The sequence below is a fragment of the Culex pipiens genome, chromosome 3 (genome assembly GCF_016801865.2).
Source record: "Culex pipiens pallens isolate TS chromosome 3, TS_CPP_V2, whole genome shotgun sequence".
Taxonomy (NCBI): Eukaryota; Metazoa; Arthropoda; class Insecta; order Diptera; family Culicidae; genus Culex; species Culex pipiens.
This window is the reverse complement of record NC_068939.1, coordinates 108,245,090-108,255,667: the sequence shown is the minus strand read 5'-3', so window position 1 is coordinate 108,255,667 and position 10,578 is coordinate 108,245,090. Positions and strand designations below refer to the sequence as shown.

General features: G+C 27.4%; 2 long non-coding RNA genes across 2 annotated transcripts; one reads left to right on the top strand and one right to left on the bottom strand.

The window, feature by feature from the left end:
• Positions 1–118: 118 nt before the first annotated feature.
• LOC120431942 (uncharacterized) lies at positions 119–765 on the bottom strand. Its single transcript, XR_005607982.1, has 3 exons — positions 606–765; positions 425–539; positions 119–333 (listed from the first exon to the last, which is right to left on the bottom strand). It is a non-coding gene; the product is annotated as an uncharacterized LOC120431942 (long non-coding RNA).
• Positions 766–1,312: 547 nt separating this feature from the next.
• Positions 1,313–2,775, top strand: LOC120431939 (uncharacterized). The gene is made up of 3 exons (XR_008212417.1): positions 1,313–1,571; positions 1,630–1,933; positions 2,000–2,775. It is a non-coding gene; the product is annotated as an uncharacterized LOC120431939 (long non-coding RNA).
• Positions 2,776–10,578: the final 7,803 nt, after the last annotated feature.

Below are 10,578 nucleotides of genomic sequence, written 5' to 3'. Positions count from 1 at the left end.
AGTCCAAAGTTACTTTTTAGGCAATTAGAAAAAAAGACGTCGTACAAAAAGGAATCAAGTTCCCTACTCTCCTCTAGTTATTATTATTATTCAAACATGTTCTTGAAAAGAGTATTACCTCAAACTCTGCCACTCCATCGCTGCTATCCTCAATAGTTGCAATGTATAACCAACGGAAACAAGTCTGATCAAAAACCATAAGGTAAATATCGTTCCCAACCAGCAGATAAAATCTTCCACTTTGTCTAGACCGACTAAGTAGTGTTTTTGGTTGGTTTGGCGGTTGATTGAACACGCAGTTCAATCGGCGCAATACAATATCATATTGGTTTTCTGAAAAAAAAAAGTGATTATGGTTCGTTGAGAAAATATGAGCAATATGGGTTAACTAGATTAAACTAATTGCTATTACTTAAAAACATACCGTTGAATGCAATAGGTACGTTTCGAAATCTATCATCTAGCGGAAACAAATCCAGTTTTTGACGCATCGCGGACTGAACATAATCCAGACACGGTTCGTGTAAGCTCAATGCAGGCTTCATGAAAAAAAAGAAGATTGTGATATTAAAACTGATTTTAACCCGTATATTTCAGAAAATTACCTGGATAAAAGTTAGTAAAAATAGCCATAAGATCATCGTTGAAGTCAATTCGATCACGTGCACATCTAACCACTTAACTCGAAAAAGATAGACTGCGTTAAGACAAAAGATTCTATCAAATGTGCAGAATACAAGTCGAACAATAGAAAGATGCAAAAAAATGAAGATATTTTAAGAAAAGGCCAAATACACTAGCAAAAATCCCCATTTGGTTTCCGAAATGTTTCGATGACACATTCTCCGGGCTGGTACACTAGGGCGATAAATTTAAACATAATCTAATGGCAAAATAGATTTGACACATTCCGGCGTTGCAAAGTCACAAAATTTTTCGAAATATATCTCGTATGATATCAAAACTTGTCCCAAACTTAAATATTATTACTGATTCGGATTGGACATTGAATTTTCTACAACTATGAAAGACTTATAATTTAAGTCGAGCTTTTCATTTGCCACATCGATCACTCCGTGACGTTGCAACGGAGTGAGAAATAGTGAAATTTCGACCCTTTTTAGTTTCATACAAATCAATAAGTCATGTTTTAGTTATTATAAACATTTCTAATTGAAATGTGAAAGCATGTTTGGGGTTTGGGGTCCCCAGAAACACGTGCACCTTGAAACCAAAGAGTATTGCAAATAAAGCGCGGACTTGGAGCAAATTTCCAACAAATTCATTGTACCACAAAAGTACCCACTCTAACTTTTGGGGGGGGAGCGGGAATAACGGGCATCGCCAGTGCCAGTTAAGATTCTTAAGCCAAGACACACACCTTAAAAATTTTGATGTTTGTTTTGCACACGCACACCAACATCATTCGTGCTCGCCAGCACGCACACTGCCCCAATTTTCATAACGCGCAAGCTGTCAAACACATTTGTTTGCTGTTGTCAAACGTGTTTGAAATAGTTGGTTGTTTGGTGTTTTTTTTTCATTTATTCAAACGATTTGCAAAATTTAAGGTAAGCGATCATATTGATTATTCATTCAAGCCATAAAAGCTTCATTTCCCGGTAACAGGTTTTGTTGATTTCCCCAGCCTGTGGAACAACCATCGGGGACGACTTTGCAGCTTCCTCCTCCGCCACCTCTTCCAAGCGGCACACCGCTTCCATCCCCGACGACGAAAACGGCCACCGTGGCCAGACAAAGATGAAATCTGGTTCGAGGTGCTGCACTTCAACGTCGGAACAAGACCATAGGCGGCAACGCAGCACCTTCCGCAGCCGTCTTCAAGACGGGCACGCGGACCACCGCCTCCAGGACACGTTCATCGAGGAGGATCCGGAGTGGGTGGTGGCCGGAAGGGGATGAGAAGCAGAGGGTAGGTCAGCGGGACGGGGTCAACAAGAATAACGTACGACTTTATAAAGATTGCCTCCATTTTCAGGACTGCACCGGCAACAGTGGCGCCCAATCCGGATAGCACTTCAGTAAGTGTTTCCGCCGAGGTGCGATTGAAAACAAACAGTAGACTGGGGCGAACTTTCACTAGGCGTTCCTGTGGAACAGCAACAGTCCTTCCCCCAGCAGCAGAACCAGCGTCCAACACGGAGTTCAAGCGCCTGGTCTTCATGGTGACCCAAATTTGTGCCAGCAACTTATGCTTAGGGCATCTCCACCGCAGGGACCTAATTGCGTTGCAAAGCTAATTTGGCACCCGCGTCAAGCCCACCGCGGTACTTGTGCGAGAGCTAATTTAGGTTCGAGTTCATCCGTGTTCATCCGAATCTAAACAAAACTCAGGTTAGCTCCGGGATCTACCGGGAGCAAATCGTCTGACGGATGGTTTTTTCAAGCAAAACAATGTAATTAGGCCAATGTGAGTTTGTAAACATAGAGTTTATCCTGCTCACGTCAGTAAATGTTTACATTAGGAGTGATGATTGATTTTTCGATTTCAATTCTTCAAGTTTGGAGATATTTTCCCTCCTGTGCTGCAAGTTTACGCATGAAAAATGACTTTTGGCCACCTTTTGGCAATCTGGGGTGAAGCAGTTTAGTTTTTGAGGTCAGATTGGGGCTGTGTTTGATTAATTTTGGTCAACGCATTGTCGATCAACTGCTGGACATGCAAGAGACAAATCATTTGTATTGAATAAAAAGCAAAATTCAAGCAAAACATTTTAAATAAGCCAATACGGATTCGAAAACATGCAATCCTGATCTTAAATTCTTAAAAACTTAAATTCCTAAATTCTTAAATTCTTAAATTCTTAAATTATTAAATTCTTAAATTCCTAAATTCTTAAATTCTTAAATTCTTAAATTCTTAAATTCTTAAATTCTTAAATTCTTTAATTCTTAAATTCTTAAATTCTTAAATTCTTAAATTCTTAAATTCTTAAATTCTTAAATTCTTAAATTCTTAAATTCTTAAATTCTTAAATTCTTAAATTCTTAAATTCTTAAATTCTTAAATTCTTAAATTCTTAAATTCTTAAATTCTTAAATTCTTAAATTCTTAAATTCTTAAATTCTTAAATTCTTAAATTCTTAAATTCTTAAATTCTTAAATTCTTAAATTCTTAAATTCTTAAATTCTTAAATTCTTAAATTCTTAAATTCTTAAATTCTTAAATTCTTAAATTCTTAAATTCTTAAATTCTTAAATTCTTAAATTCTTAAATTCTTAAATTCTTAAATTCTTAAATTCTTAAATTCTTAAATTCTTAAATTCTTAAATTCTTAAATTCTTAAATTCTTAAATTCTTAAATTCTTAAATTCTTAAATTCTTAAATTCTTAAATTCTTAAATTCTTAAATTCTTAAATTCTTAAATTCTTAAATTCTTAAATTCTTAAATTCTTAAATTCTTAAATTCTTAAATTCTTAAATTCTTAAATTCTTAAATTCTTAAATTCTTAAATTCTTAAATTCTTAAATTCTTAAATTCTTAAATTCTTAAATTCTTAAATTCTTAAATTCTTAAATTCTTAAATTCTTAAATTCTTAAATTCTTAAATTCTTAAATTCTTAAATTCTTAAATTCTTAAATTCTTAAATTCTTAAATTCTTAAATTCTTAAATTCTTAAATTCTTAAATTCTTAAATTCTTAAATTCTTAAATTCTTAAATTCTTAAATTCTTAAATTCTTAAATTCTTAAATTCTTAAATTCTTAAATTCTTAAATTCTTAAATTCTTAAATTCTTAAATTCTTAAATTCTTAAATTCTTAAATTCTTAAATTCTTAAATTCTTAAATTCTTAAATTCTTAAATTCTTAAATTCTTAAATTCTTAAATTCTTAAATTCTTAAATTCTTAAATTCTTAAATTCTTAAATTCTTAAATTCTTAAATTCTTAAATTCTTAAATTCTTAAATTCTTAAATTCTTAAATTCTTAAATTCTTAAATTCTTAAATTCTTAAATTCTTAAATTCTTAAATTCTTAAATTCTTAAATTCTTAAATTCTTAAATTCTTAAATTCTTAAATTCTTAAATTCTTAAATTCTTAAATTCTTAAATTCTTAAATTCTTAAATTCTTAAATTCTTAAATTCTTAAATTCTTAAATTCTTAAATTCTTAAATTCTTAAATTCTTAAATTCTTAAATTCTTAAATTCTTAAATTCTTAAATTCTTAAATTCTTAAATTCTTAAATTCTTAAATTCTTAAATTCTTAAATTCTTAAATTCTTAAATTCTTAAATTCTTAAATTCTTAAATTCTTAAATTCTTAAATTCTTAAATTCTTAAATTCTTAAATTCTTAAATTCTTAAATTCTTAAATTCTTAAATTCTTAAATTCTTAAATTCTTAAATTCTTAAATTCTTAAATTCTTAAATTCTTAAATTCTTAAATTCTTAAATTCTTAAATTCTTAAATTCTTAAATTCTTAAATTCTTAAATTCTTAAATTCTTAAATTCTTAAATTCTTAAATTCTTAAATTCTTAAATTCTTAAATTCTTAAATTCTTAAATTCTTAAATTCTTAAATTCTTAAATTCTTAAATTCTTAAATTCTTAAATTCTTAAATTCTTAAATTCTTAAATTCTTAAATTCTTAAATTCTTAAATTCTTAAATTCTTAAATTCTTAAATTCTTAAATTCTTAAATTCTTAAATTCTTAAATTCTTAAATTCTTAAATTCTTAAATTCTTAAATTCTTAAATTCTTAAATTCTTAAATTCTTAAATTCTTAAATTCTTAAATTCTTAAATTCTTAAATTCTTAAATTCTTAAATTCTTAAATTCTTAAATTCTTAAATTCTTAAATTCTTAAATTCTTAAATTCTTAAATTCTTAAATTCTTAAATTCTTAATTTCTTAAATTTTCAAATTCCTGATTTTGAATTAAATGTTTTGCATTTTTGATAAAAATAGTGTTTTTTCGTAAATTTTTATTTTCGAATTTCTAAATTTCAGAGTTTTAAGCTTTTGGAATTTCGACTTGTAATTTCTGTTTTTTTTTTATAAATTGTTGAGCTCTTGAATTTATAAATACTTTAATACCTATTAAAATTATTATTCAATTGTGCACATTTTTAATTTTTTTTAATTTTTTTTTTTTTTTAATTTTTTATTTCCAAATTTAAGTTTTTTTATTGAGTTTTTCAGTCAGAAAATAGATATTTGTATGATAATTGTCAAGTTTTTTTTCACTCTGGTTTATTTCATTTCGATCCCGTCCGTGTGGATCAATTGGGCAGTGCACTGGACTCACAATCCAGAGGTTGCTGGTTGGTACTAGCAATAGTGGCCGACATGTCTGCCGACAGCTATAAAGATAACTTCTTTTTTTACTCCATTTCGACCATAAAACTATATCTGTCCTTTTAATTTCAAAATTCTGCATTTTGAGATTCGGCGGGGATTTTCAATATTATTATATCGTATACAAGATTATCAATACGTTTGTGATTTTCAGTCGCATTCAAAAAGGAAAATTCCAATTCTTCGATTCATATTGCAAACAAGCACCGTGCGAAGAAACGTCAAACGCCACTTTTCGTTTTTGTTACTTTTTAGTTGCGTACCTCTTAAGAAAAATCTTTTCGTTGCCCTTTCCCTGACCATTTTTTTATATGGAGTTTTGCGTTCCTTCCAATCTGCGTATCAGCCTTTACGGTACTACTATTCAAAATATTTTTAAATCAAATGAAAAAAAATAATAATAAAAAATGTATTCGTATTTTTATTTTACTCCCTAAATTTTAATAAATAATTTAAAAATGTTCAAATCGGTTAAGTTATTTTATAAATTTTGAACATTCATGTTTAAATTTTTTGTGATGGTTTGCTTATATTAAACATAGGTGGCTGATTGTTTTTTAATTAAAAAATAAATATAAATTCCACAATTTTTCAATATAATAAAGTCGTTTTGAACCAAATAACTCATTTCTTTAATATTTATTAAAATTTGATAATCAAAATAAATGCATCTTCAACCAAAACGAATACAAATAATTCTAAAAATCGCTGAAAAAATTAGCCACCGGCAGCTCGGGGACTTCTCGAGCACCTATCTTGGCTACTTGACGGATCCCCGATGAACTTTTTCTTCGCTGAATGAACTCGAAGGCTAATTTAGCTTTAGCTTTGCTACCCGCGGTGCGAATGTTGGGGTGCAAACATGTCGGGAGCAAATCGGATGAACTCTTTTGAAAATTTGAAAATGATATTTTATAGATGTAAGCAAACAATTAGGACATATAATGCAATTGGAAGCATGTTCTATCATACTAGAACATAGTTTCATTGATTTTGGTCAACAAAACGGCTGAAATTGGAAAATGAATAAATTAGATCCCCGCGGTGGGCTTGATTCAGTAGCCAAATTAGCTCCCAGCGGTGCGAAAACGTGTATTAGCTACGGAGCAAAGCTAAAACTGGGGATCCAACCGATAGGTTTGCCACGCAATTAGATCTCTGCGGTGGAGATGCCCTTAGGAAGACGTCGTGGCCGACACAAACCAACAGCAGCCGGCAAGTCAACAGCCGCGCATTTCCACCTAGCAAGCGCTGCAGTTCCACACCAGAGCATCATGCAAAACGCGCTGCTCTGCATAAAGCTGCAAGACCAGCGCATGATGCTGTTCGAGCAGGTCGTCGAACCGGCCGCAGCTAACGTGGTCAGTTTGTCCAGTCCGTTTGCCCCAACATCCAGCGCAGTCTGTCGGTGCTGAGCCAAACGGTCGCCGGAGCGAAACAATTCTCAACGCCTGCCAACTTATTGTTCTCCGGAGGATCTCCTACTCGCTGCAGCAGATACTGTATCAGTCGAAACCCCAGGGACGTCACGCCGCCGGGCCGGACGAGGTCGCTTCGGCAAAGGTTCCGTCAGCTGGAACCTCAACTGATAAGCGTTGAGCACTTTAGGCTGCGCATTTGTTCCTTTGTCTTGCTTCTTTTTTTTTTCGATAGAGAATTGCCTTCTCGCACCCTGTTCCGCTTCATCTGTAGGAAAAAACTATTTACTATTCAAAGTTCTCATTCTTTTTTTTCTTATTTGTTGTGTTTCGTTTCTCTAGTATTTCTTTTACGACTTAAAGTTTCATCATTATCATATAAAAAAATGCAGAAATACCCTGTTTAAAAAATACAAAGAACCAAATATTAAAATCCACAGCCACAAATATAGAATGAAACAAAAACACTAAACATCTATGATACTAATATTCTCAACTACAAAAAAAACAACAAAGATTAACAAAAAAAAAAACAAAACAAAAACTCCAAAATACAAAACAATAATACAGAAAACATATAATATATAAACACAAAAATACAATAAATAGTAAAATACAAAAAAAAAATAAAAATTAAAAAAAACAAAAACGCAAAAACACAAAACTATAAAAATACAAACACACAAGAAAACAAAAATACAAAAAAATCAAAACTACAAAAATACAAAAATCCAAAAAAATAAAAAACAAAAATACAAAAACACAACAATAGAAAATATAAAAAATACAAAAATACATGAATACAAAAAAAAATAAAGGGTCCAACAAGCGAACATTTTTTTTTGCATTTTTTTGTATACTAAATTTAACTGATATTATCTAAGTTCAACTCCTTTTTACTAAATTTAACTTAATTTAACTAAATTCAACTACATTTTACTGACTGTGTCTTTATTTAACTCGATTAAACTGCATTGAACTAAATTTATCTCAATTTTGCTTAGTTTAACTGAACTTTACTAAATTTAGCTGGGTTTTACTGATCTTAACTAAATTTCAATTAATTTAATGTAATTTACCAAAACTAAACTGATGAAATTTAACTAATTTAACTAAATATAACCATATTTAACTTAACTAAATCTTAACTAAAATCAATTAAATTTAATCTACCAAAAATTAACTAAACTGAACTTAATAGAACTAAATTTAATTATGTTTCAATATATTTGACTAAATTTTACAAAATTTAACTTTATTTAACTAAATTCAACTACATTATACTAAATTTAGACAAATTTAACAATTTTATCTATTTTTTTCTCAGTTTAACTGAATTTAAACAAGATTAGTTTAATATAACTGAACTTAACTAAAATTAACTAAATTTAACCTTAATTAACAAAACTTAGCTAAAGTTAACTGAGTTTAACTTATTTTAACTGAATTAAACTAAATTTACCTAAATATAACTAAATTTACTTATTGTAGTTAAATTCAACCAAGTTTTACTTTATTTAACTAAATTTATTTAAATACAACGTAATTTTACTAAATTTTACTACATTTAACAAAATAAAACTACATTAAACTGAATTTATCTTAAATTTAATTGATCTTAGCTAAAATAAAATTAATTTAACTTACCAAAATTCAGCTGATCTAAACTTAGTTTTACTATATTCATCTAAATTTGACTAAACTAAACTATTTTTACTAGATTTCATTTATTTAAAATAAATTTAACTAAATTGAAATTGATTTGAATTAATTTAGCTTAATTTAACTTATATAAGTTAATAGAATTGAACTAAATTTGACCAAATATGAATAAATTAAACTAAATTTAATCAAATTTAACGAAATTTGATCAAATTTAACAAAAATTAATCAATTTTAATGAAATTTAATCAAATTTACCTAAATTAAACGGAATTTAAACCAATTCAATTATGTTCAATTTAGAAAATTTAAGTTAAACGGTTAAATTTAACTAAAATTTTCTAAATTGAACTCAATTAATTTAAATTAATAAATTCTATTGAATTAAACTTAATTAAACTGAATTGAACTGAACCGAACTAAATTTAACTGATATCGTCTAAGTTTTTTTTTTAACAAAATTTGTCTTAAATTAACTACATTTTACTAAATGTAGCAAAATTTAACAAAATTTATCTAAATTCAACTATTTTTTACTAATATTAACTTCATTTACCTAAATTTAACTATATCAAACTATACTTAGCAAACCCTATTTAACTTAATTTAACTTAATTTAGTCAAATTTACATTCATTTATCTAAATTAAACTTAGTTTACATTAATTTGAATAAATTTAAATAAATTTAAAGTCAACTGAATCTAACTAAATTTAACAGAATTAAACTAAAAACAACTGAGATAAACTAAATTTGAATAAATTAAGCTGAATGTGTAATTGATATTAACTAAGTTTTACTAAATTTTACTAGATTTAACTTAATTTAGCCAAATTTTACTAAATTTATCTAAGCTAAACTGAATTTAACTTATTTTAACTGATCTTAACTAAAATCAATTTAATTGAATTAGCCAATGTTTAACTAAACTGAACTATTGAACTAAATTTAACTATATTTAACCAAATTTTACAAAATTTAACTTTATCTAACTAAATTTAGACAAATTTTACTAATTTTTCAAAAAAATTCTTAGTTTAACTGAATTTGACTCAAATTATTTTACTATTACTGAAATTATCTAAAATTAACTAAATTTAACCAAAAATTACAAAATTAAGCTCAAATTCACTAAATTTAACTAAATTTTACGAAATTAAATTAAATTTAACTTAAATAAATTCAATAAAACTGAATTTAACTGAATTTACCAAAATATAACTAAATTTTCTTCTTGTAATTAAATTGAACTATGTATAACTTTATTTAACTATTTTTTTTAAATTCAACGTAATTTTACTAAATTTAAGTACATTTAACAAAATTTGACATATTCAACTAAATTTTTAAACTTAATTGAACAAAATTTAAAAACATTTAATTTAATTTAGCCAAACTTTACTAAATTTAACTAAATTTATCTTAGTTTAACTGAATTTAACTTATTTTAACTGATCTTAACTAAAACCAATTTAATTTAATTTACCAAAATTTAACTGAATCGAAGTATTGAACTACATTAAACTAAATTCAGCTAAATTTTACTAAATTTTTGCTAAATTTTACTAAACTTTACAAAATTTTACTAAATTTAACTAAATTTTACTAAATTTTACTAAACGTTACTAAATTGAACTAAATTTTACTAAATTAAACTAAATTCAAATAAATTTAACTAAATTTTACGAAATTTTACTAAATTTTACTAAATTTTACTAAATTTTACTAAATTTTACTAAATTTTACTAAATTTTACTAAATTTTACTAAATTTTACTAAATTTTACTAAATTTTACTAAATTTTACTAAATTTTACTAAATTTTACTAAATTTTACTAAATTTTACTAAATTTTACTAAATTTTACTAAATTTTACTAAATTTAACTAAATTTAACTAAATTTAACTAAATTTAACTAAATTTAACTAAATTTAGTTCAATTTAACTAAATTTAACTAAATTTAACTAAATTTAACTAAATTTAACTAAATTTAACTAAGAGGGGAAGTAGCGGGCCGAAATCATACATAAGAACGTGCGCCAGAGCCCATTCCATCATTCACGTCTCAGATGTCGGACCGGCAGCAGCAGCAGCAGCAGCAGCAGGAAAGCTCAGCCCAGAGCAGCAGCAGCAGGAGAGAGACCAGAGCAGCAGCAGGAAAGCTCAGCCC